This window comes from Hermetia illucens, chromosome 1 (genome assembly GCF_905115235.1).
Source record: "Hermetia illucens chromosome 1, iHerIll2.2.curated.20191125, whole genome shotgun sequence".
Lineage (NCBI taxonomy): Eukaryota > Metazoa > Arthropoda > Insecta > Diptera > Stratiomyidae > Hermetia > Hermetia illucens.
In genome coordinates this window covers 42,320,827-42,348,817 of record NC_051849.1, presented here as the reverse complement: position 1 = coordinate 42,348,817, position 27,991 = coordinate 42,320,827, and the positions used below count along the sequence as shown (strand labels likewise).

General features: G+C 39.7%; 1 protein-coding gene across 1 annotated transcript in view; it reads right to left on the bottom strand.

The window, feature by feature from the left end:
• The window catches only part of LOC119647267, a 94,102-nt gene extending 67,632 nt beyond the window's left edge, over positions 1-26,470 (bottom strand). The window contains exon 1 of the mRNA XM_038048156.1: positions 25,393-26,470. The gene's annotated coding sequence lies outside the window, so the exon portion shown is untranslated. The remainder of the gene's footprint in view (positions 1-25,392) is intronic.
• Between the last annotated feature and the right edge of the window lie 1,521 nt (positions 26,471-27,991).

The window sequence follows — 27,991 nt, the reverse complement described above, 5'->3', positions numbered from 1 at the left end:
CTTTAGTATGGGCCAATGATGTTCTGGGCGTATGGGGCTATCCGGCCTAGCAAGATAGTGGAAAATATCTTATAGATGGTACTCAGCAACGTGATACCTCTATAATTGCTGCACTGTGTGATATCTCCCTTTTTACGTATGAGACAGATAATGCCTCCTTGCCAATCGTCAGGCATTGATTCGCTGTCCCATACTTTGAGCACAAATTGATGAACCACTTGGTGTAACTGGTCGCCTCCATATTTAACCAATTCGGCTATAATTCCATCGGCTCCTGGCGACTTATGATTTTTTAGCCGATGAATTGCACGGGCTGTTTCTCCTAAACTTGGTGGTGGCAGTATTTGTCCGTCGTCTTCAGTTGGCGGTACCTCCAAGCCAATGTTCTGGTTGTTCAGTGGCTCATCAAAGTACTCAACCCATTGCTCCAATATGCCCATTCTGTCGGAAATCAGATTTCCCTCTTTGTCTCGGCAGGATGAGCATCGAGGTGTATAAGGCTTCATCCTGCTGACTTGTTGGTAAAACCTCCGCGCCTGGTGCGGTTGCTCCCTGTACTTTTCTAGTTCACGGACTTGTTGGTTCTCCCAGGCTTCCTTTTTCCGTCTGTGAAGACGCTTCTCCGCTCGACGGAGTTCGTGATAAGTCTCTGCGCGTGCCCGCGTTCTTTGAGAATGCAACATTACTCGGTATGCGGCATTCTTCCGTTCCGTTGCTAGCTTACATTCATTGTCAAACCAGCCGTTCCGACTTCCTTTTGCGGCTGAGGCCAAGTATGTTTGTGGCCGTATCAAATAGTGCAAGTGCAAAATATCAATACACAAAAACCCTCATATTTACTTTATCAGCTCCACATTTTTTCTCAAAAATCAAGTTTTCCTTCTGATCGGACTTTTTTGCCCAGTACTGTATATCGTGATTTTTATGGTTATATGTTCTCATATACACATCGGTCCCAACCAACAATTCCCAGTTGAATTCATCGAGCGGGATCAATTAATTTTAAGTACAATTTATATCACACTTTTGACTTTCAAAAGTAAATTTTAAATGAATCTGATCATTCAAAGATTGCAATTTTTACAATGTCAGTTTAACACAACTAAAACAAAGAGGTTTAGTGTAGTGCGGCGGAAATACGTGCATTTTTGCGAGCCCTTGAAAATTTACAGATTGAAGGACAGGCGATGCTGCTAAATGCAATTAGTGAGCAACCTCGAAATTGTCGCCGATACTTGTTCTCGTGTCCCGCAAGCATTTTATTAAAATAAATATTCTTAAGTACTTAGTTGTGAGTGAAATACACCATTATTGTGAAGTCACTGGGAGGGCATGTGCGTTAAATTATAATTGGAATTGTTTACTCGCATGTCTGATTCGAGGTATACACTTAAAACTTTTGGTGAACTTGTAACAAAATATTAGTATGTTTCCTGGTAAACTGTATTTACTTGGTGTTGTTGGGTGATAGAAACACAATGCCGGAAATTAGCATAGTCCAGCTAACTAACGAAACGAAAGGCATTTGAATTTGATCTGGTGCAGAGCCAATCTCAATCACTCAAGGGAGAAATGGTTGAATATAGATTCAAAATCGTTACTGTATTGTCAAGCACCCACGTCTATGGTCATGGACCTTTTCTCAATTCTCTAAAAACATTTCTCTCGAAATGCAGACTATTAACATTTCAGTGCAAATACTGACTCAACCTCATTTCCTCACAATTTATGGTAATAAAATTTACAGTTGGTGGAGCAAATATTGATTCAAAATATTCAAAATTTTTGTTTATACAGCTCCGATTCCGGTGTTTAATTAAATTCAGACCAAACCTTGCCGTTACAGTAGGAAAAACAAGAAACGAATCTTAATCGAATACCACACACCATTTGTTCCGCATTCGATTCTCCTCCAATGGTCGTTAGATCGCCCATAGAAGTCACAAGAAGCACTTTATATTTTGCAACTTATACACCGCACTCTACAACCCATCTGTAGGTGAGTGGGTCGTAAAAGCGGACGATAAAAAGAGCACACAAATTGCTCATTATATTTACAACATTCGGACTTTATGGCGGAACTATTAAAAGCAGACCGGGCCAGAGCGCAATAATTAACAGAGACCCAGAAGACAGCGAAATTATCCATTTGCAATCATTATCATGATGATGAGTTTTTCCTAAAGTAAATACAACGGCAAGACACATCTTCAATGGAGTATTTACCTTGAAGAAGCCATTTTTTCCAATTGAATGATTAAAAATAGAATCGAACACCAGAACCCATCCACCCACCCCTCCAGGAACGAGGAATTACGTAAATTTCAAGTACATTACGGTGGCCGCAAAAAGTGTGAAATGGAACGTGCTAATATGGTCCCCATATGCATCTATAGTCATTCTAGCAAAATGCTAATCACTTTAGATGGATTTAAGGAAGCTTATGAATTTCTAATGTGATATTTGTTCGTGTTCAAACGATCTATGCTAATTTCCGCCAGTATTTACGAATTTTGCATTGATAAGAGAAAATCTGACCAGTTAGATTCGATTTCCTTGTGGAATACCTTTCAATATGGGCCTGCTAGATCTTTGCTTTTCCGCACTTCAACTATAATACAAATCCAGCTTATCGGCCATAAAGCAATTGTCTCACCAGATACTATGCTAGAAATCGAACCTAAAATCAGAGTTCAAGCAGAAATTACCTAAACGAGCAAAGATGATGTGAAGGCAACTCTTGCTAGCTTCGAGCCGGTCAACAAAAACGAGTAAAGAAAAGCCAAATCAAGTAAACATGTCTGGTTTCTCTCCCTGATAGTCATGGGAATCTTCTGATATCCGGAATTTACATTTGCACTCAATCACGGACAGCGAGTAGCGGAGTGGCACTGGCGATGGATATATTTGGAATGTGTGACTCGAATGAATCAAAATTCAAATTCGAATCATACGTTTTATATCCGAAATTTGATTAAGCGTTTAAGACTTGGTATACTCGTCGAGGTCATCAAATTCGTTTCAAGCGCTTAAGCATACTTAAAAGAGGAAGTATTCTGCCCCGTCATCCGATCTCATCTTACGTTTGAAATCCACACATCATTCATTATTCGAACATATTAGATAATTTATTCCCTATCTGTTGTCTCTTACAGAGACGTAAACGTAGATTACACGAAGAGTCATGCGGTTATAAAACGTAGACGTGAGAAACCACAAAAAAGGAAAAGATTATGTAATTCAATTTACGTTCTATGTGCCGCTGTGTACGCATTCGATTCTGAAAGTACATACTTTGCTTTATTTCAGTGACACAACTTACGTATTCGCTTTCTTCACGCAATAAGTAGGCTTGCAAGGAATCCGTTTTGCACACACAGTGCCAGTCATTATGAAATAAATGAACTATTGTCTGCCTGATTTCCTTGCCTTTAAGTGCATTAATTTTGGAAAGTACGAATTATTCATTACATATTGTCAGCAATATCCACGCCGCAACTAATTTGCTATTGTTAGAGCATCAGTCATTGCAACACTCGATAAGATACAGTGAAAAACGGTTTTCAGACCAAAGTAAAAAGGCCAAGTGTTGTGAAAATGTGAAAGGAGATTCTTGCAAATGGCGAGAAAAGAGTAGCGACATGTGGTTAATGATGAATATAATCTACCAACTTGTGAATGATAAATATTCAAGCAAAGCTAATAGTCCGACAATGCTGCTGCGGCGTAACCAGCACTACACATTTCGGCATACGAAATGACTGGAAACCATAATTCAAAGCAACTATTGACATTTTTTCCATGCAACTCGGATTCGACCATTGTCATCCAAAAGTCATTTTCTAGCGAAAATGATCGCTGTAGCTACCGGGGAATTACATCTACTCCAATCATGTTGCAAAAACATCTACCGACTGACGTCCATATCGGCATAATGAAGCTCTTTTCGGCTTCAAACTAAAAGAAAAGTGAATAATGATGTCCAGGTTCAAAAAATGTTGATTTAGGCTGTTCCAACTCTGCGGAAGACCACAAGAAAGCTGTGCCGTGCATAACATCCTCTTTCTTTGCACCTTTCCAGCACATTATAATGATCTTCGTTGCACTTGGGTCTCTTAATCTACCCTTCTTGGAATACTTCAATTTTTCTCTTATCAAATGTCCAAATTCCTTGAGTGCATCCATTCACCCTAAATGAAAGATAAGATTAAAAGCAGTTACGTTAGGCATGACGTAAATTGTTTACAATTTTTTTTTATTTCTCAAGAAATTACCCATTCAGACAATAAGCATTTCCAAACTTCCTTCACATTTCTTCTACAAAAAGCATTTCTGCCTAGGTAATAACATGCTTATTCTATCTAATTTTCGGACAAGAATACAGGTAAGTGAGCGTGGAAATTTACAGCACAATTCAGGAAATTTAATTGAGATGAACCCGGAAGAGTAATCTGATGTATTTTAGTGGTAGTTTTTCTGCCAAAATGGAACGGACTTCTAACAATATTTCATGAGATCGGGCAAATAGCTGACTATGAAGCTGCCACAGTTTTTTTCCCCGAGCAATTTACAATAATTGTTCTTTTCGTAACGCGCGTTTGCCTTTTAAAACCAGCCGAAAACCAGAAGCTCGGCGATATGTATTTCCTATGTAAGAATATTTGAGTGTAGATTTGTCTCATTTGCACCTAGCTAGCCTGACTTTTCATTTTTGTGTGATACTGACATTCAATCTTAGATTGCACTAAATTTGCACGAAAGAGACAAATTTGAACTATTATTACTTTGTTAGTAATATTGCAATTTCCACCAAACTTGGTAATATCGTGCTCTATATTACTGCAGAATCAACAGGTCTGTAAACTCGAAAAGTACAGAGAGCAACCGCACTAGGCGCGCAAGCTTTACCAACAAGTCACCAGGATGAAGCCTTATACACCTCGATGCTCATCCTGCCGAGACAAAGAGGGAAATCTGATTTCCGACAGAATGGGCATATTAGAGAGATGGGTTGAGTACTTTGATGAGCTACTGAACAACCAGAACATCGGCGAGTTGGAGGTACCGCCAACTGAAGACGACGGACAAATACTGACACCACCAAGTATAGAAGAAACAGTCCGCGCAATTCATCGGCTAAAAAATCATAAGTCGCCAGGAGCCGATGGAATTACAGCCGAATTGGTTAAATATGGAGGCGACCAGTTACACCAAGTGGTTCATCAACTTGTGCTCAAGGTATGGGATAGCGAATCAATGCCTGACGATTGGCAACGAGGCATTATCTGTCTCATACATAAAAAGGGAGATATCACACAGTGCAGCAATTATAGAGGTATCACGTTGCTGAGTACCATCTATAAGATATTCTCCACTATCTTGCTAGGCCGGATAGGCCCATACGCCCAGAACATCATTGGCCCATACCAAAGAGGCTTCACTCCAGACAAATCAGCAACAGATCAGATTTTCTCTCTGCGGCAGGCGATGGAAAAACTGTTGGAATATGGACAGCAGTTGCACCAACTGTTCATCGACTTTAAAGCCGCCTATGATAGCATAGCCAGGGTAAAACTGTACACGGCCATGAGAGAATTCGGTATCCCGACGAAATTAATAAGACTGCCTAGGCTGACCCTGACCAATGTGCGAGGCCAGATAAAAGCAGCAGGATCACTCTCAAGACCATTCGACATCAACAACGGTCTACGACAAGAGGATGCGCTATCATGCGTCCTCTTTAACCTGGCCCTCGAGAAAGTGATCCGTGATGCTGAGGTGAATGCAAGAGGTACGATCCTCTTCAAGTTCACCCAACTACTGGCCTATGCTGACGATATCGACATCATGGGAAGAACCACCCGAGACGTACAAACTGCCTTCATCCAGATCGAGCAGGCGGCGCGAGATCTTGGGCTGCACATCAATGAAGGCAAGACAAAATATATGGTGGCAACGTCAGCACCGAAGACGAATCAACCAACAACATCAAACCGCACTGGTCAAACACAAACACGAACAAGAATAAGGATAGGAGAATACAACTTTGAGACCGTTGACAATTTCTCCTATCTAGGGTCGAAAATCACAACCGATAACAACTACGATGATGAAATCCGCGCACGGTTGTTGTCAGCCAACAGAGCCTATTTCAGCTTACAAAGACTGTTCCGCTCGAAACGTCTCATCATAGGGTGAAAGCTCTTACTGTACAAGACTATGATCTTGCCAGTCCTCATGTATTCCTCGGAAACTTGGGTTCTTAGCAAGAAAAATTGCGAGCTCTTGGCCGCGTTCGAGAGAAGAATCCTCCGAAGAATTTTTGGCCTCCTACATGAGAATGGACGATTCCGTAGCCTACACAATGACGAAATCTATGAGCGATACCATGACCGTCCGGTTGTGGATAAAATCCGGCTCAATAGGTTACGGTGGGCGGGTCACTTAATCCGTATGGATGAAGATGATCCCACCCGGAAAGTCTATAAGGGCAATATCTATGGTAGAAAAAGAAGACGAGGCAGATCCTGCCTAAGATGGAGCGATGGCGTAGGTCAGGACGCCAGACAGCTTTTAGGGATATCGAATTGGTGGACCTCGGCGCAAAACCGGGATGTCTGGAGTTCCTTATTAAGGCAGGCCTAGACCGGATACCGGTTGTTGCGGCGTTGATGATGATGATGATTTTTTCTTAATTTGAAGAAGTTGCCGTTATTTAGTTTCTGGAGTGTCAAGTCTTCGTTTGTCATTCGGTAAAATATTACTAGTTCGTTACCTTTATCTGCTTTTAGGTAAAAAACTGGTTTCTGGTTTAGTTTTTTAATGATCCGCTCTTCATTGTTGTGTTGTTTATTTGTCCCTTTGCTGTATTGGTAAATAATATTTTTAACGAGAAACCTGGCCTTCTCTGGATCATCCTTTTCCAGAAACCTAATAGCTCCCTCGACGTCTATAATCGTATCTTCAACGTTCATCTTCAAGTCCGGTGTCGCGTAGTTCAATCCTTTATTCAATACAATCATCCGTACTCTCGTGACTTATTTTCTGTCCAATATGCTCCGGTCTCGTTTCTCAGAGACTAACTGACTAACTGAATCCGGAAGATTGACACACTACGGATTTTCTTCGTGTACTGGGCGAAGTAAGCAAATCAAAAGATACACTTGCAGTTGTATTTCGTCCCCACGTACTCGAGGAAGGGACTCCAACCCGCAATGGGACTCATCTGAAGTGGCTCTTGCCACGAAGCTTACCGGAGGCTATCTGATACCATCGGTACCGAAATGCCAACGTTCCAGAAGAATTCTTGAGGAATATACTCCCGGCCCGATTATTTGCAGTTGGCTCCCTCGTGGCGGTTTCAAGTGTTTGTGGTTGCGCCCATATCGCGAACAGAGTTCCTTGTGGGCTCTAGTGTGAAGTTACGCTGTACAACTCGGACATCGAATCCCTTAGTTGCGGTAGAGGTATTAGATAGGCCTCTCATGCACTAAGTATGAACCAGTACCATTGTACTTTCCGAAAAGGGTCAGGTACTTCAAGAACCCGTTATTATAAGTATATTTTCAAGAAATTGGCAGGGAACTCGCTTAACTTTATCCTAGAACCATCACCATAGGCTATACCATAAAGCATAATACTACCAAGTTTGTTTTATTAACAGAGCTATAATAGGTCAAAGTTGTCACCTTTGTGCAAATTTCTTAGATTCTAAGACTTTGAATGCCAGTATCATACTAAAGTGAATGGTTTGACAAACGAAATGCATAACCAGAAATACACAAAAACCTTTCATACCTGAAGTGCTTAGCTTCTGGTTTCCCGACATGTTATATAATAGTATGCACGTTATTTTTGAACCTAGGCACCATATACGAAATCCCTGATTTTTACAATCCGTAACTCTTCACCAATATTCGTTTCTGCGAAAATAAGTGTAACGGATAAACGAACGGAAAAGACAGCCAGTAAACTGATTTTAATAAGGTTTTGTTTCACACAAGACCTTAACAAGGTTAATACAAGTCAACCTCAACCATTGTGAAGCGGCCCAGAAAACTATTTCCATAGACCGGTCTGTGAGGATATGAAGTAGTGATAATCCCCGAATCTTATCGCAACAACAAATAGGGGTATGTATGTTGGAAGCGATTTTTCTTCCGATCAATGCAAGAGAAAAGATCGGAAACCTGCTCCTTGAAGGCAAGAATAAAACACGCGGAGGAACAACTAACGGATATTTGATACTTTTTGTAAGTTGCCTGATTCAAAGCACAATGTGCACAAATGCATTAAAACCGTGGTATGATCCTGTTGAAAGGCAATGTCTAAAGTCAATGGAGGCAAGTAAACTACCTAAACAGGAAGATACCAGAATAAACAAACACCGCGATTGTGGCATCTCTCTCGACCGAGGGCAATATTTAAAATTTGTTGTCGCTAAAAACTGTTGAAAATTGGCATTGCGTCTTAAAATACGTCGGAACAACAGAGAGCTCAGACAACCACCAAATTTCATTTCCGGGCGAATGAAGAATGGATAGTCATGAAATTAAAGTGGAAAAGTTGCAAAGTGAACCCCGGCAAATGCTACTCTAATTTCTAATAAGATATCCTGTTCCGCACGGACATCCTATGTAAAGGTACGTGTGATTCCCAGACAAAAAGTACGGGAGCTGCTGTAACTAGAATAAGGAGGACACAGAAGACTACTAACTTCTCAAAAGTTCTGCAGAACAGTGAACTTGCAACTTCGAGTTGGCAATAACAGTCTTTGCGGTATCAGTTCGAGGAACTAAGGGTTTAGAGAAGCATACGATGGAACACAGGTTTTTCGGCCGAATAAGCAATTAAAAAGCTACAAATCGGTTGTAAAAGTTGGATTCGGGTCCGACAAAAACTGGTCAAGATAGTTCGAACTACTACAGAAGGTGTAGTGGAAGAGATCATTTCGCGAAAATCGCTACGAAGGCCGGTTTATTTACGCTGCAGGGCGGCAGCTTAGAAGGCGGACATATTTCAGGAACTAGGTGAAAATCAAACTTAAAGCAAAAATGAAGTTCATAGAAACTAACTCAAAACATCTTCCGTTGCCGCATCACTACGAAGCTACACAAGATCTGATATAAATACTGCCGGCGCTTCAATTTGAATGGATTTTGTTGCAAAACTGTAGGCAAATTTGCATGTAATAAAAGAATAAACGAAAGGAAATCAATCAACGTTAAAGTTGTTGCACTTCACACTTAACAAATTTTAGACCGCATACAGTAGCGAACAAAACTAGTTGCAAAGGCAGTCAAGGTACGGTGGTTTATTGGTACAACTTAAAGAATAGTTCGCATCGTTTTGGTACTTTTTCGTCCAATTTTAGGATACGACTGAGTACTTTGATCCAACATTATGTTGAACAAAGACCTAACGATCGTATAGGCCAGTGCCACAAGAAGCAGAGTTGGCAGCGAATAGGCAACATCTGTATATCTATCGAAAGAAAACAATTTTAGGAGTTGTAAGTTTTTTTGGCATATCCTGGAAAGAAGGGAAGCACTTTGTCAAAACTTCCAGCGACAGCACACAGATGTGGATGTTGCACTATACACATTAGGGGCTGTCAGTAGTTTTCGGAATTGTCATTCCCGATACTGTCCCTTCAAAGGGCTTCTTCATCTTTGAAACGTTTCTTACACTTGGTATTCGATATGTCCATTAAAGTTACCCTCGATTTTTCCATTACACTCTTTTTAGTTGCGAAAACATGTTTTTCACAGTGATTTTTAACTCGAAAGGAATCCTGTGCACGTGATTAGCCAAAAATGCGGGGAAAATGATAATATCCGATGGTACATAATGTTGATGAAAAAACCCAGGAGCTGCTTATCTACAAACACTTTCATTTTTGGCGACATGATAAACGCAACATTTCATCTCGGCCAATAATACTCCGTGTTCATTATCTGATCCTCTGGGAAATGCACACCACCGCTGTAGGTGAAAACTATGAGCACCAAATTGTTTCTCGACTGAAAACCACGAGTCAACAACAGACGTGGTAACCTACCAAAAAACACAGAACTTAAATTGTGTTTTTTTCGATTCCTGGTTAATTGTTGCACGCCATTCAGTCGCTGTCTGGATTGCATAACGCACTCATAAACCAATATCCCACTTTAGTTAATGACCAATTTGATGAATGTTGGTTCGAATTCAGTCATGGAAATCAATTTTTTACGAAAATTTAATAGAAACTCGTCAACAATGACGAGTTTGAATTCTATTTTTAAAGTTATAATACATAAAACACGCACCGGACAGAGGGATTGTTGTGCTATCACACTAAAATTGAAGGGAATTTCAGAAACCGATGAGACAACTAAACAAATTAATAGAACTTAATTCGAATTAGTCGGAGCGTAATACGGTCGTAACTCCGGGGACTTCATCAATTTAGTATAACTTGCCCTCATCTTGTATAATTTCCACTTTTCTTTAAAATTGTAATATCTTTGTTGAATTTCTTACCATAATATCTTGACGATATATGAAAAAGTTTTCTTCCATAATGCTTTGGAAATGTCATTATAAAAATTGTGTGGTTTCCAGAACGAATGTTTCAATACCAGCATGTTGAAAGTACAGGAATTTATTGGCAAACCTCTCACACAGATTAGAGAAGTCAATACAATCTGCACGGACCCAAGGTCTTTGGCTCCCATAACCCCTCCCTCCAGGTTTGTCTATATAGCTTTCAATCTCAGTCTTCTTCTTGATTCGGGTTAATTCGCTTCCAATGGCTGCCTACCGTCCGTCATTAACGACTTATCTGGATGCAATTCTTCGAATGCGGATAATTTAAAATGTTTTTTCTGTTGTTTGTTCACCTTATAAGGGAGTCCTATTCAATCTAGTCCATTTACAGACTCTTGTTGATGTGCAATGAAGTGGTTGTTAACTGCTATTCGTTGCCCCATTTATGAAAAAACTTCTCCGTTCGTGACTACAGCAATCATCTCATACTAGAATGTCGTTCTAACTCTGAAATCATGATTTTTAAATTATACTTTTCAGAATCTCCGGCGATAATTCCCTGTAATTCTTATGTTTGGTAATATTATTAAATTAAGGGCTGCCTAGCACTGGAATGGATTTTCGTCAATTACATCTTGTTTAGAAGTGCCGTATGCCAAACCCTCGTTGGTCCTATTTCACACATTCCAAGAAAGCGAATGGCTGCAGCTTTCTAAACTAGATCCTCTAGCACAATTTGATGCAGATTTCAAAGACTCTATTTTGTATTTTGAATGCGATCCTGTGTTGCAAGCGCCTCTTCAGAGTTGAATTCATAAATGCACATATACATCGTCGCAATCTCATCTGCTGTCTCGAAACCCAAAGTCCCGAGTCGAACCATAGCAATGACCCCAAATATGAATTCTAGGCTACTTGATTGACATCTAGACGTACGGGACCTATTGCAGTAGTTGTAAGTCTTTTCTCGAGAATGTCAGTCAAAGTACAAACATAGTTTAGAAAGAATCATGAACCGGAACCTAATAGTAAAGATGTTTTAGATCAGAAGTTTGACACCTCAGCTTTATCTACCTTAACGTAGTGCTTCTATGATTTTCTTGTTAAAGCCCACTAAAGCTTGAAAAAACGAGAACACCCTAAGAGACAACAGGTTAGGAGTTGATCTTTTGTGTGCTTAAATTTGAATCAAGTTTCTTCAAACGCTACTTTTTAAAGTTGAAAATCTTGGCGCAGAAAAGGCGATTGCTATGCCTTGAAACACTTTTAGCTCCCTTTCTGAGTGAATTATTATTGCTTGCTTATTTTATCTGAAATGAGAGATAGATAAAAACAAAACGACTTAGTCTTTCTCCAGAAAATAACGATAAACATGAGCCGTTATTGATATATAGGCCCTTCTTCATACAGACGGGTTTCAGGATAGACTAGACCTAATTTAATTTACTCCACTAAAAAACTATTAGATATCTTTTGAAGGAAGAGCATAAGAAAAATCATAACGTCATAGAAGTAATGAAATAGATACGGCAATATGAACAAATGTCGGAAAATTCCGCCAAAACTTTTCAAAACTCCAATTGGTCTGCCATGCTAGAAAGTTTGGCACCCTCGGGCAGACACTGAAAGTTATCCAAGGAAAAATTGGTGGTATCAGATCAGTGCACTATTTTCACTGATCTGATACCACAACATTTGTTGAAGATTGTAGGGCACAGCGTGCTATTGTCTTACGACTGCAATTTCAATACATTATAAATAATATTTTCTTGTCTCGTGACCAATACTATGCCAAGTAAATTGTATTCGTTCCTTCACCCTTTTGTTTATTGTTTTGATTTTATTATTGACGAGACTACAATCCCGGAAACAATTTTGAATACAAATAACATGTTTATTCATTTCAAAGCTATGTAGTACATTAACTGCGAAAAAAAAGAATTTTACGTTTACTCAGCTCAATATTTCATTCTTGTTGCTTAAACAAGGAAGATCCAAAGAATGAGCGAGGTGTGATGTTTTGCTTTCCACATTTTCTTTGTTTTTCTTAAGAAATTATTGGCAATATATATTTATACGCGTAAACATAAGCGCATGATTTATAGTTTCTACAGTACAAATCGTTTTAGATGGCACGCAATTAGAGTTGCAAATTTAAGCTTTCGTGTCCTAAAACTTGAGTCGACTAGCACATGAAGGAGGATTGGCCACTTTGATAAATTGAAGAGTGAATAAAACCGGCGTCTAATTTATTAAAATAAAAGGAAAATAAAGAACAAGTGCACAAGAAGCCAAACTGAAACTACCGAATCAAGATCGGTGAACGACCCCAAACAGTGATCACCAGCTCTTACTAAAGTAGGTTCAAATTGTTCAGTATCTACCAGAAGAATTCGCCCTATAATAAATCCAAACTACAATCCTGAGTGAAACCTCACCGAGAAGTGATTAAAAAATTATACCACCTTGTCGTTTATCAATCACGACAACAGAGCTATACCTCACATAGTAAAGTGAGGTTGCCCCTATAAATTCCACAAAGGTGTGCCTTATATGAGTCGCGGTACTAACTACTTGGGGAAAATGGATGGGATACTTGGTGCTTCTCTCCCTTATGGTCAATAGGCCAAAAATTCATAGTGTCAGCTGCCTATGATATTTGCAGAAAGATGATCCTGGAAAATCAAAACTACTGAAAGCCGAGCGCATACCCTCGAGAGGCCACTGTAAGAAAAGGACGATAAATAAACCGATCACTGCGTACCGCCGACTTTTCTCATTGTAATTTTCTTATTTTTCTATTGGTGGTCACGTGAAAAATGTTCTACATACCAATGGGGAGGTATGCACTATCGATGGGGAAGTATTACACTTCTGTCAGACAGAAGATTGCCGCAAATGAAGAATTGGTGACACTGCTTGATTAAGGTGTATGCCAAATACTTCTAAAATTATCTGAATCCCTTGTAGTTGACTTATTGCCAGTGGAATGATATAAAAGCAAGCAAGGTGACTTGAACATAAATTGAAGCCATGAAACGATGAACGTTGTTTAGTCATCTGAGAACAGCCACTTCAATGCTGGAAAGGAAAACAAATTTACATTGAACGCATTAAAGGAAAAGAGCCCGCAATTTGAGAATTACCATGACAACGTGATTTTGTTACGCGGCAATTCCAGACTCTATGTTTCGAAAGTTTTCAAAATTTATTTGGAAACGATGCAATGAGAAGTGTTGTTCCATCCACCATATTCGCCAGGTATTGCGCTATTCCTTGAATTTAGGCGAAGAATTCTTTCGGCGTGGTATCCGTCCTTTGTCGGAAAGATTGCAAGGCAGTGGCAAACGATGCATGAGTGAGCCACAGTATTTTCATAATAAACCATCATTTTTTGCAAAAAAAAATGTTACCAATTTCTGGTAATATTCTTCAACTCATCGCACGATGCTCCGAGAAGTTTGCACTCCCTCCACTATTCTACACCGGGACCTCAAGGGGAACCACTCTAGAACTTTCGGGGAATTGAAAATTTTGTTGTTGTGTTTCATGTCTTAAGAATCACGTAGCAAAGTTTCATGCACGAGAAAAATCGATTAAAGCTCGAATTGTACAATACTCCATATCTACACAATTTAGGCCCCATCGGAGTAATATGTACAAACAGACCACATCAACTGAAGACACGAATGGGAAGCGTCAAAGACGACAAGGATGACAGCGAGAAAAGCGAAATCTACCAGATAACTGCTACGGATTACGAAAAATCATACATAGGTCAGACAAGATGGATAATTAAAGAGGTTAATGACTTCCGAAAATTAGATGCATTAGAAAACCTTATAATCTACAGGACACCTTAGAATAATATGGATCAATTGCCATCCTGTTAACATTAACAATTGGCTTTTTTTATTGCATTTTTAAGGTTCTGTTTGGAAAACAAAACAATGTCTGTCTGTCACATGCACTTTTCTCAGAAACGGCTATACCGATTGACACGAAATTTGGTGCGAAGGTGGAAACTGTGAACACCCAGACATGTAGTGACATCTTTCTACGTTGATATTAACGGGCGGAGTGGTCCTCATACATGCAAAAGGGGGGTGTTATTTTTTTGCACCAAATATAGTCCAATGGGAGGTCCTGATTATTACTTTTCGATGCTGGGCTTCTTTTTGTCATTTGTTGAAAACACGTGAAGTGGGCGGGGTCGAAAGTAATGATTTCTTGAACGGACCCATTATCAGAAATTACCCAACCGAAAAATTTGGAACCTGCCTCTATACGGTTTCTCATAACATCTACTCACACTAACTTGATAGTAGTATATTACAGCTAGTGCTACAAAAACAAGTCAGGAAACCGGAAGCTAGACGCTTCAGGTATGAAAGGTTTTGTGTATTTCTTTTATAAAGAGATTTGAGTGTGCATTTGTCCCATTAGCATGTAGCACGTAAAATATGCATATATTATGTGAAAATAGCCACTTTCAAGTGATATTGACATTCATAGTCTTGAATTTGCAGAGGAGCGCAGATTTGACCTAGTATAACTTTGTTAGTAATAGTGCGATTTTCACCAAATTTGGCGGGATCATGATCTATACTGTAGCCTACATTTTGTGATTCTAGGGTGAACTTAAGGGGGGTTTTCCTGTCAATTACTAAAAATTATTTTAATATACTATTATTAACTTTATTTGAACAGGTATCGATATGGAGGGTATTTCGGAGCCTAGACACCATATAGTGGCAGCCCCCTGATTTTTTCCAGATTTTTCGGTTGGGTAGTTTCTGAGAATGGGTTCGTTAAAAAATGACCACTTTCAACCCCCCGCACTCCCCACCTTTTCAGCAAAAGTCAAAACTAATACCGGCTTCGAAAAGTACTAACCGAGACCTTTAATTTGATACCCCACACGACTATATTTGATGAAAAAAAAATTTACACCCCCCTTTTGCATGTATGGGGACCCCCCCCCCCCCCTTAAATAAATAGTTCCCACCTTTCTACCAAATTTGGTGTCAATCGCTATAACCGTCTCCGAGAAAAATGCGTGTGACGGACAGACAGACAGACAGTAAACCGATTTTAATAAGGTTTTGTTTTACAAACAAAACCTTAAAAATCATAGTAATATGGACTATAGTATGAAGCTTGATATCCCCAAGTTTGATCGTGATCAAAATCGTGCTATTATTACTAAAGTTACAGTAGCTCAAAGTTGCCTTTTCCGTGAAAATTTACTGCAACCCAAAGTACTAAACACAAATATTACATAGTCTGACATGCTAGATACATACCCATAACGGGCTACGTACAAATGGGATAGTTCTTCGCTCAAATATACTCACAGAGGAAACAAGCAAAACCTTTCATATATGAAGCGCTGAGCTTCCGGTTTCCCAACTCGCGTAAGTATAAGTACGCCCTTAATATAATATTTGAAGTCGATCCGAAAAAATAACTGAAATATAATCGTTGAAAGAGAAGAATACGTACCGCAAACAACATGAAGTTCAAAACTTTAAATGCATTTTTCTACAAATGACATGTTTGAAACCGGTGACCAAAATTACTCGGAAACTACTAAACTTGACAGATTTATTCTTTTTTTCGATCAAAAAATGGCCGCTTTACAGCCCAGAAATGACTGTTTTTTAGTGAAAAAGTGAACTATTAATTTTGACTATCCGAAATTTTGTGAAAAAGGCATATTTTTTAAATCCTTCGATCAAACTCTAGTTTATACTATTAACTAAATCCATTGATGTTTTTTAGTTCATATGATCCAGTTGGCCACAATTTTGGTCAAAGCAAAACACAAACAAGTCGGGAAACCGGAAGCTGGACGCTTCAGGTACGAAAGGTTTTGTGTATTTCTTAGTACGTAGCACGTAATATATCCATATATTATGTGAGAGTATCCACTTTCGGGTGATATTGACATTCATAGTCTTCAATTTTCAAAGAAGCAACAAATTTGAGGTATTATAACTTTGTTAGTAATGATGCGATTTCCACCAAACTTGGTAAGATCATGCTCTATATTATAGCCTATATCACTGCAAAATTTCATGTTACTAGGATGAACTTAAGGGGGTTTCTAACCAATTACAAAAAATTGTAGTAATATACTATTTTTAACTTTATTTGAACAGATATCGGCATGGAAGGTATTTCGGAGCCCAGGCACCATATAGTGGCAGCCTCTTGATTTTTTTCAGATTTTTCGGTTGGGTAGTTTCTGAGAATCGCCCCCTTAAAGAAGTGATCACTTTCAACCCCCCGCGTTCTCCACTCTTCCAACGAATGTCAAAACTAAGATCGGCTTTGAAAAGTACTAATCGAGACCTTTCATTTGATATCCCACATGACTATATTTGATGAAAAAAAATTTTACACCCCCCTTTTGTATATATGGGGACCCCCCCTTAAATTCGACGTAAAAGGATGTAATTCACTGTATGCGTGAGCGTTCACAGTTCCCACCTTTCTACCAAATTTGGTGTCAATCGCTATAACCGTCTCCAAGAAAAATGCGTGTGACGGACAGACAGACAGGCAGACAGTAAACCGATTTTAATAAGGTTTTGTGTTTACACAAAACAAAATACATTTTTTCGGCGGCTATTTCTAGTATAACTGTATAATATTTTCAATAAGAAGAAAGTTGTTCAATGTATGCATTTTTAAGATAATATAATGATTTTTCAAAAAAGTTTGGAAGGTTTCTTCAAAAAATCTGGAAAATTGCCTATTTATTGTACAATAAGTGAGGATAAGCTGGTCAAACTAAAACTCACTGATGAAGAGGACAACTGGTCGCCGAAATATGGGCATATGACAAAAAATAAATCTTGTTTTGGCACTCTAAGAAAATTTAGTCTGAGTTTTCTACCTAACATATTCTTTGAAATTCGTCGTAAATTCAGAAATAAACCAGGCCGAAGTGAATTTTTTGTTGAGGATGCTGGGAGTCCTGAGTCCGCATCCACTTGTCCACACTCGTCAGGGGCAGAGACAACTCATCAGATGCTGTCGCTGATGAGTTGCCTCTGCCGTGGACGAAACCGTCAGTTATTCGTTTTTTGATAAACTTGGATGTTCAACGCGTAAAAGAGGAGTCCGTGGACCACAAGAGAGAAAATAAGTTGCTTCCTAAGTGGTCTGGTCCGTCATCAAATGAATGCAGACTCAAGACTGTCAGCATCCTCAACAAAAAAGACTCTTTGAAGTTTCTATTCTAGAAAGTAACAAATGCGCCAAAACTTTAGCATTATCAATCTTGACAGTGGAAAAGCTGCAAAACTTTATGACTGGACGCAGAATTAATTTGTTTCTGGGAAGAAAGCAATGATCTATAAAATTCCAAAGAAATGGAAATGGTTTGAAGTGTACAAACTAAAGAAACCTTTTTATGCTCATAGCAGTCACTATGATAATAGTAAAAGTAAAGATTAATTCAACGATAGAATCAACGCTCTTACTCCAACGAAAATAGAATTATTCGCGGAATTTAAATCCTGGGTTCATATATATTTCACACTGGAATCTCGAGATACTTTTCGGAATGCAAAACTGCCAAAAGTATCAAGAGAAAAATTCAGTAATAATTATTGCGTATCTGCTTATCCTAAATAAATGATGTGGGTTTGCATCGGACATGAACTTCCGATAGCTGTGGCCGGTCAGAAGATACTATCATTGACGCAAAGATATCGCATTGAGATTGAATGATCCGAAAGTGAAAGTGCGTGGGGTAGCTGTGGCCAGAAGAATGCTGACTGGGTCGGTTGTTTTAATTTTGCATAATCTTTATGGGTATGAAAAAAAGCTAGCCGGAAAGTGCATTCAAGATTGAGATTTTAACCGCATTTCAATGATTTTTTTGTGCTGATAAGTGATCATTGACAAATAATGGACCCATCAGTATAAACTGATATATAAATATATAATACTTCAAAGCCAACAAAGAGAAAGATCCGAGGTAAAACCAGAGGAAAATAGTACTATAATTTGTTGCGAAATAAACGATCATTTTAATTAGCTCACAAATCAATCGAAACAAGGGCAAAAACCGATGAATTGCACTTGGATGTTCGTTCAATGAAGAGGTTAAACGAGAGACTAAACTGAGTTTTGGAGGCCTTGCGAAAAGTTATCACGAAATAGCGATCGAAATGTTGAGGGTTAGCTGGGCTAAATGTATTAGCTAGAAAGGGGACAATATAGAAGAATAATTAAAAGTTACACAAACAAAATTGCATTTTCGATGTTATGTATTCTGTTCATTGAGTTATTACGCTACAATGGTGAAACATTAACACAAAATATATATGCGAATGAAACGGGTAGAGAGAAATTTCCATTGCAGCTCAGGAACCGGAAATTGCTTACATCGTGTGTGCTACAAACATTGAATCTAAACTTCGGAAATTAATACTAGCGATGAAATCTGTACTAAATTCAAGGTACACATTACCTACCTAGTCTATCCTCTGTTTTGCGGCAGTTTTGGGGTCGTGTGTCACAGTTCAAAGTGGAGAACAATTTCGAGTAACGCCTCCTACTCTGTTTTGTCGCTTGCTATAGTTAAGCGTTGGCAGAGTGCAGAGTTGGGAACGGGGACAGAAGCAGGAGACCAGTGACAACTACAGCACAAATGCAAATAGTAGCAGCCGTTTTGAAGGAGAACCGTCGTTTGAGCTGCAGGATTAATAGGACTGTTGACTGTGTGAAGAACCAAGGTGGCGTGCATTAACGGCTGAACAACAAAGCATTCAAAACATGAACTGCTGAACAAGAAATATTCTGGGCATAAAAAAAACGGGCCCGAACTTTCCGAAAGAAAAATGATGGGAAGTGAAAGCTAGTGTTTTGTCTATGACGCAGAAATTGGGCGCCAAATTGCATCAAGGGTGTAATAACTCCGTTTCCAAAAATTTAAAATCAAAATGATGCTCATTCTCTTTTTGACAATAAGGGTATGGTGCTTCATGAATCAGTTGCTGTCGAACAGACATTCAATGTCCGGTTCTATATGGAAATGCTGGACTATTTATGTAAGTGTCTTCAGCGTCTTAGATAAGAATCCTGAGACTATTTTTTCTTTTACACGACTATATATCAGCATTCCCAAAATTAGAATTCGAACCTTAGGGGAAATTTCGAATCATAAAAATTGTGTCAAAATATTTTGATTTATTCCCGAGAGTTTTCCAAAGCGTTTCGAAGGTTTAAAACTTACGAGGCGTACCGTGTATGATAAAAATGTGATGCAAATCAACACAGAATCGAAAATTTATTCAACGAAGCGAAAGAATTCCAAGTGTTGTCGTTAACAAAGTGAATCAAGAAGGTATTGTAGAGATACACAAATAGAATAATTCAACAAAACCACGAAATCATTTGAAGAACTCAAGTGGTCCAGATAAGGGAGTTGCCAAAGTTTAGTAGCTAGTATAGGCAGTAACCAATGATAAAGAGCCGAAGAAACTGTATCGTACACGATGCACAATTTCAAAGGGGTAGTTTTCTCTGATTATTTCAAATTCAGTTGGTTTCGGTCCAATGGATAAGCGTAAGTGGGGCGTAAATCAGCCGAATGCTCTTCGAAGAATTGCGTTAGAAAACTCGTTAGGCAGCAAGGCGGCCGAATAATTCAGGGATGTTTTACCTATCATGATGTTGAACAATTGGCACTGATAGTAGGATCAATAAACAGTTATACTTTCAAAAATAAAAAATTTTAATGTGATTCGACGTGTCATCGCTACAGACTGGTTAGTGCTTTTAATTTTTTGTTCGTAATTCATTAGGCAATCAAAAACAACAATAGCAAAATCTAGCATTAGTTTTGTCCCTTACAGGCTAAGGATTATTTAGCAGAAGTCTACGCTAAACTGGAAACCGCGCTGGTATAAACCCTATCGCGAACCATTGGCACATTTTGAACAAGCAGGTAATGAAAACAAAAACGCAACTCTTGCTGAGCTAAACAAAGTTTTCGTAGACGTGTCGTATAATAAAATTACGCCACCTATTTTATATCAAAAGTTTATTCCATAGATTAAACGAGATATACGATACGATACGATAAAAAATAATGTGATTGCAGATTATTTCCTCAAGGAATCCGCATCTCCAACCTCTCACGTCTTGTGCTAAAGACGTATCCAGTGGGTAAGCATCTCTGTGGGTTGGGGTTTAAAAATACACTCAAAGTAATTCCTGATTGCCACACAGAGCGACTAAAATGGATGGAAATTTTTTTGGGTAGTAAACTGTAAATTTCAAAACTACTTTACTACCCAAGTACCAACACTTCGGATAGAGACTGACCTCACTTTCTTCAACTTCAGCGAGAAATTCGGGATAAAAGTTGAAATTTCTGGATGGGACTTCAGAGAGTACTCCTCTCCGTTCTGCAAAACTATTGATCTGAGTGTCAGGTTGGCTTCAACAACACCTTACTTGGGCATGATCTTAGGGACCGCAACCAAAACGGTGAAAGATTTGCAGTTTTCTGCAACTTTCATAACCTCGTCATCGGTGGCAGGAATTGCCATAACGACAGTTGGGTTTCGACTGATCGACCAACCATATCGGGATCAACAATAGATTTAGGATTTTTTTCTCAATTGCGCAAGAAAAGAAGTGTTGACATCGGCGTCGAAAGAGGCCATCACCTGATGGTTGCTTACCTTCCCTCGCATGTCATGTTAATACGAGAATGCAGCGTAGTATTCGATGTGCCATTCCACTATCGCGTAAGCGAAAGAGCAGAAGCTGCTGCAAATAGCAGCGATCGTGAAAGAGCTTGCACTAGTCGTCAGGACTTTTGATAGGGTTATTGAGGGAGGTGACGGTAGAGTTCTCATTCACGATGATGAGCACCTGAAAAGGTGAAAGGAGACTTGACCAAGATGCTTCATCGTTAAAAATTTGCGGCCAGTATAACATCACCTTTTTGTGTAAGGGAATGACACGAGCCTTCTTCCATTGTCTGGAAAGATATCCTGCGGTCAAACTCTTATTAAAAATGATTTTTTAAGAAAAATATTTGGCAGGTCTTCAAAATCACAACCACCGTTAACATAAGGGACTGTCAATAAAAAATTCGACAATGGAAGGGATTTTAGGAGAGAGAAATGGAAGATGTGATGGCAGTGGAAGGATCGGAAAAGGAATATGAGAATAAATTGAAGAAAAACGATTTCGGAGAGTCTCACATGCAATTCAGTGAGAATTGACTGAAGAAAAACCGGCGAATAGTAATAACAGGAGAAGCAGGCGAGGACAGAGAGAAGTGGCGGGCGTTTGACCAGAATGGCCTGAGCTCGTCTCCATTATATACTGTTCCCAGGTTAGTGTCTATCGAGGTAGACCCCATATATTAACTTTCTTGCTTTGAGAAATATATTACTCTGAATTGCCGGTTATTCGAGAGAGCTTTTCTATCGTATCTTTTACACCTTCATACGAAAACTTTGTCGAACGTCTAGGGCTATGTCAAGAGATATCACCGAGTATTACTTCTTTTCTTCAGAAAACATTTGACGTTACATTAGATGCTGTTCAACAGTCCCCTGTGTTTTCAGGAAATTCGAACTGGTTGGATATCACATCGAATCTACTTAAATGAAGAATTCCCAAAAATTCGCCTGAGTTAATATACGTTTTTCCTCCAGAATTCTAGACACACCTAATATAGTTTGTAGGTAACTGCTATATTCCCCTAGAGCACTCTTTGTGAGATAGTAAAAATTTGTATCAACTAGATTTTGAAAACGAATCAGTACCTAGTATTACCTGAGCACAATTTCTTAATAGGGTTTAATTTTAATAGAAAAAGGCAAAGGCATTTGCAAAGGAACTCAACACACTTTATGGCTAGCACCAAATTGTAATAGAGGCGCCAATGATGATGTATACTTATCAAAAAATTGTGGTAGCGAAAGCTGACAACTGTTGATGAAGGAGTGCAAATCTGATTGGCGTAGACATAACTATTCGAAAAATTATTGAACCTTGGCAACATTTGTAGGACTGATGTTAACTCGTCTATTTTTCAAATGTATGCCGGGAACAAAAAACAATCATTTTCAAAGATGGGTGTAGAAAACGCAGTGAGGAAAGTTTGACCGTTTCTAGTGTCTATGAACATGGAGTTCAGAAAAGTGAAAGCCCTTTATCATGGGAAAAAACCGCAAAGTCCAGGTGTTTTAAAGGCAATTCAGTCATTCCCAACAACTTGAACCGGTCGACCGGAAGCATCGATACCCACGGAGTTGTTTAATCAATGGCTACTATCATTAAATAACGATATGAAACGTCAAAAGCGACGAATCTTATTGTTTCTGGTCAATTGTACAGTGCACAACAATCCTCCCACGACCCTCCTATCGATTCCAAACCAAATTCAAGTTCCCAAATTGCACCAACACATTGGGATTCTCATCCTACATTAGGTGATGTCCCTTTTTGAAAATTATGTTCGAATTGACAAAAACATAGCAGTATGGGGTCCTGTGTGATGCTGAGATTCCTGGCCTCACAAGACACTCCACAAGCATATGATAAAGATCAAAACTGACGACGATGAAGTTCGGGAACTACATCTTGTAACGCTGAAGGAAGCCTGCACCTCCCTGGAAAGGCTCCGTCAATTTTCCTCTCCAGGAATAGTGCCTTTGCATGAAAACATCCCAGTTAATGAGTAGGTATACATATATAGATATTTTTCCCTTGTAGTAGTTGGGATTCGAAGTATTTGACGCCCTATCTACTCCTGACGAAATTTGTGGATATCGCATCACTTGACTTCTTTAAATGAAACAGTTTTGTAAATATTCTTATAATTTTTAAATACACATTTTCTACATGTCAATGTTATTTATTTACGATTCTAGGTAATTCGAGCTTTTTATTTCCATCTCTCATCAATTCGAACCTTTGGTAGTTTGGCACTCTTGTTAAATTGAAGTTTTTTGATGGTCCAGCAACTTCGAATTATCAAGTCGACTGTATATAGCATGTTTCTTTATTTTCTGCATTTTTATACACGACTGGGGCAATAAGTTCTCAAAAATATACTAACTGACTTATAGAATAACAAGCCTCCTAGCGCCATTTCTCAATCAGACCAGAAGCTGTCCATTTTGTCTTCGTATATTCCCTTTAGAATGACATGCCAAGCGCTACTTTTGACAGTTACATTTGCAAACATTTCCGAATAACTCCTTCAGTCTGTGCAAAATTGTTACTTCCACTCAGTAATTCCTAAGATTATGAAATCTTTCTCAATGAGAGGAACAAGTGAATGATCGTCAAGATTCCCAAGAAAGGCACTCGTATTTAGTGCAACGACTGAAGAGAATTGGCATATTTCCTGTTTTGTAATAATATAGGTGGAAATCATCCTGGAACACACATCAAAAAAGACCTCGAAAGTTTCATCGACATAGAGCAGGCTGATTCCCGCTTTCCACCTTCTTGTACCGTTCGCAATGAGGCGGAGTTTAGATTACCGCTGCAGGGGTTTCAGCAACGTGAAGAGGGAGTGTATCTGGAATATACCTAGGTAGCTCACTACTCACTAATTTCGCTCGACTTTTTGACTTAGGACCCCACAATTCTCAAAAAAAATATTTTCAGCTCTGGCCAAGCTCTGGTCAATAAGGCGGATTTGCGCTCATATAATTCGTAGGCATGTTGTGTTCTGCGAATTATATAAAGGACCACTCAACATCTGCGAGCCGCTTCGGTCACGTTGCTCCCAGGGCAGAGGTGATGGCAGCGTCTGACGATTTGCCTCTGCTCTGGTAAGAAACCGTAAAGCCGTCATCGCCTAATTTCCACTTTTACTCAATAGCAACGTCAAATTGAGATCGCTTTCGCGTCAATTTTCTCTTGTTCTTGTGGTATTATAAGGGAGTAGTACATGGAAGGCGACCACCGCTGTGAGTGTAGACATCTCAGGAAAAGCTGGAGGAGCTGAACATTCTTCGGCAAAGCCGTGTGTTTTAAGCGCTATGCTCCGGATAACGTCTTATGGCAACTTGATGGGCTTAAATGATGAATCAAAGAAGCTGACGATGATATCTACGGATCAAGACTAAGCAGAACTGTTCCCAATCAAATTAGATTTTTGAGGGGTTAACAATAGATTTCGAGATGATTCTTGCTCCCCCCCTTTCACTTAAATTCGCGCTCGTACTCGATTTTAGATGGAATGGATATTATACTAAATTTAAATTGCGATAATGAAGGAGATGTTTGCTTTAAATTCAGAAGAATACCCAATTGCCAGGAGCGCTATCCGCGCCATGATTCAGTGCACAGTGCAAATACTTTCCAAGTTTGAATACTGACACCAATCGCGAGGTAATCCGCCTAAAGTTCAAAACAACAATAGGAACGGCTTGAACTCTTTCCCAACTCAAGTGAAGTGTAACTCCTGACGAAATCCCGACATTGAAGTGAATCAATTGATCGATTAAAGACTAAACTTCTAATCGAGGTAAACGGATCACGGTCATCGCCCAGAAGCTACGAGCATGAAATCCGACACCTCAGGCTAGAATAATTAAATGAATCTTTCTCCAGTTCACGTAGCTTCTTTGCTAGCCCGGTTTCAAGGTTCCTTGCGAGAGTGTCTTCATTGTTATGCCGAAGTGGGTATCCCCTTATAGAAGAGGCTTCCCTGACAGTTATTATCCTGGTTGAATATCGGCTTACAGGATTACAGTCTGTGAAGTGAAATAACATGATGAGCCCCAGAGACTTCCATACAAGTATTTGTACGTCAGAAGCGTGGCGAGCGACGAGTTCCCTGCTATTATTGATAAACTGGCATACCTCGTTCTAACTCCGCACTGATGTCATTCCGGCTGCCAGTGTAATCTATCTAAACATTTGAAAACTGGAACGGTGAAGTGCTTACTACACTCGAGGGCGAAAACGAATTGCCACTCATGGCAGTGTCTTTAGCAGCGGTGGCCGCAGAAGCTACGACGCCAACAAGGTCACCCGTTGCTCACTCCTGTTCTTGGTTCGTGTTGTTGTCAGGGCTTAAGAGTTGTCGATATTATCTTGATTAGCCACTCGGGAATTTGCAAGGGGAATGCGACCCTCGTCGATTTACACAGTGCACTTTCCCACTTTTCCTTGCCAGCCTCCGCGACGTCCGCGGCTGGGGCTACCCACTCGTGGGCTAGTTCGACGTCGTCGTCGCAATCTCGCACTTCAATCTGGGATCCAAGGCCTTTGGCGACTTCACACACGAAGCCGCGCAACCCGAAATTTCTTAGCTGATCGCCACACGACCGCCGCCGTGCGTCGCAGCGCTGATTGGGTAAACACATTCACGTCTCACGAACTGCAAGTTGACATTTCGATTTCAGATTACACAGGGCACACCTTTCACTTCAACTCCAATGGAGTGCAATCAGCGCGACCCAGCAGCGAGACCGTCGTGGGGCGCCTTGACAATTCCCTCGGTTTGCGGGCAAACTCACGCCAGCTGTGGCAATTATGCGACACACGAAACACTCGATTCGATTTGCTGTGATTTCACGAGATTTTGACAGTCGATTCTAGTCGCTGAGCGCTGTGTATTTGGGACAAAGAACAAGCACCGAAACCGACCATGGCCAGACAAACCACAGACAGACGAGCGTTCAATTCAGGCAAGCGAAACGCCAGCAACTGCACAACACGCACGAATACTGCGGCGCTGCTGTCAAAATACGCGAATGGCACCCGTTACGTTCCACGGGCTGAGGGTGTGCGATCCACCCAAGGCGCTCAGGTGCGCATGAGTGCGATTCATGCCGTAGGCAGTGCGTCTAAACGGTCCACTCACGAGCAGGTGGTTTAAAAAGTGGTAAATAAAGTCGTGGTTGGGGGAAAAACTTCTGTTGGGGCTTATTTTACTTGCTGACACGAATAATATTTGAACGCCAACTTGCTAAGAAATGCATTTAACGCATTTAGCGGAATACAGCACTAACGGAGTGCAATTTTTTTGGGGTGAAGGAATTCTTTTGTGCAAAATATTAAGCAGGTAATCAATAACCCACTCTAACGTTTTCATTTGGAACGTTACGATTACGGGATGACACTATTTTTTTAAACTTTTATCTTTTCGAGAATGAGTGGAAATAGTTGTTGTTGATTGCCCACTTTATCACTATCTGTTATTATTTCTCGAATGAGGAAATTACAGGTTGAGGTCGATTGGAACATTTTTATGTGTTTTTTCCTCATTTGTTTCCAAACAAAAGGGTGTTTCTACAAAAATTCCCTCTCTTTACTCTTGATTATATGTACTTGGTTGGCTAAGATATGAAGTAATATATATATATATCAGTTAATAACACCTGTAACTGCAAATTTTTTACAGAATTAGCTCAAGAAAAATAATGAATGATTTTTTACAAGTACCTCAAAGTGATTTCAGAAACATCTATGTACATATTTGAAGAAGGAACATACATGGTGTCACACGGGAGATGGACGGTTTAAAATAAAGAATACTCAGCCAATTTCCAAATCAATGTATGTTTATTGACATTAAATCAAGCTTGCCATTTTAGTGTGAGACTTATTTATGAAGAATAACATCATCCAGGTTGTGTCCAGTATATACGATAGGACGACTCAAGTCTCTCCTTGAAATCCTCCATCACACGGGCCAACAACTCTGCAGGGATGGCAGCAATTTCTTTAATGATTGTTTTCATTTAAATCTCGGGTTTTTGGCAATAGGCACGGCTCTATCAGGTACCCCACGGAAAAAAGTCACACACTGGCGATGTTCTTTCACCATAAGTCAGTGATTTGGGAGCACAAGGAACATCGCCAAATTGTGACATATATCCGTGCACGGGGGCTTCTTATTCTTGTAACATTTTCTAGTGTAGTTACACTACGTCTCGTACCTATATGCCTTTTATCCATTATGTTACCTGTTGATATGAAGTGTTTCACCCATCTAAGGAGAGTGTTATGATTTGGAACAACTTCATGCCGACCGACATTGTATTGTAAACGAAACAATCGCTGCGTACTATAATAGAGTAACCAGTTTTAATGAAACGGCATATCCAAACAAAGGACGTTGCAAGTCCCGCTGCTTTGTTGCAACTGCAATGGCGTCTTGTGTGGAGAAGAAATATCTCTACCACCCTCGCAGTACAATGTAGTTCAAAAACGTCCATCTCCCGTATTTCATAAGGGCTTCTATTCTTAAAACTGGACAAACTGCGCTAACTACTACTGCACTTCAATCCACAGTCCATTAATAAGTAGTACCCAAACGCTAATGGACCGGACTTGCGAATGTATTGGGGAAGCTTACCCGTACACATCATAGGCACTAAACCACATGCAGATACTGCCAGATGAGGGCTTATGATGTGTACGGATAGCTTCCCCGATCCATTCGCAAGAGCAA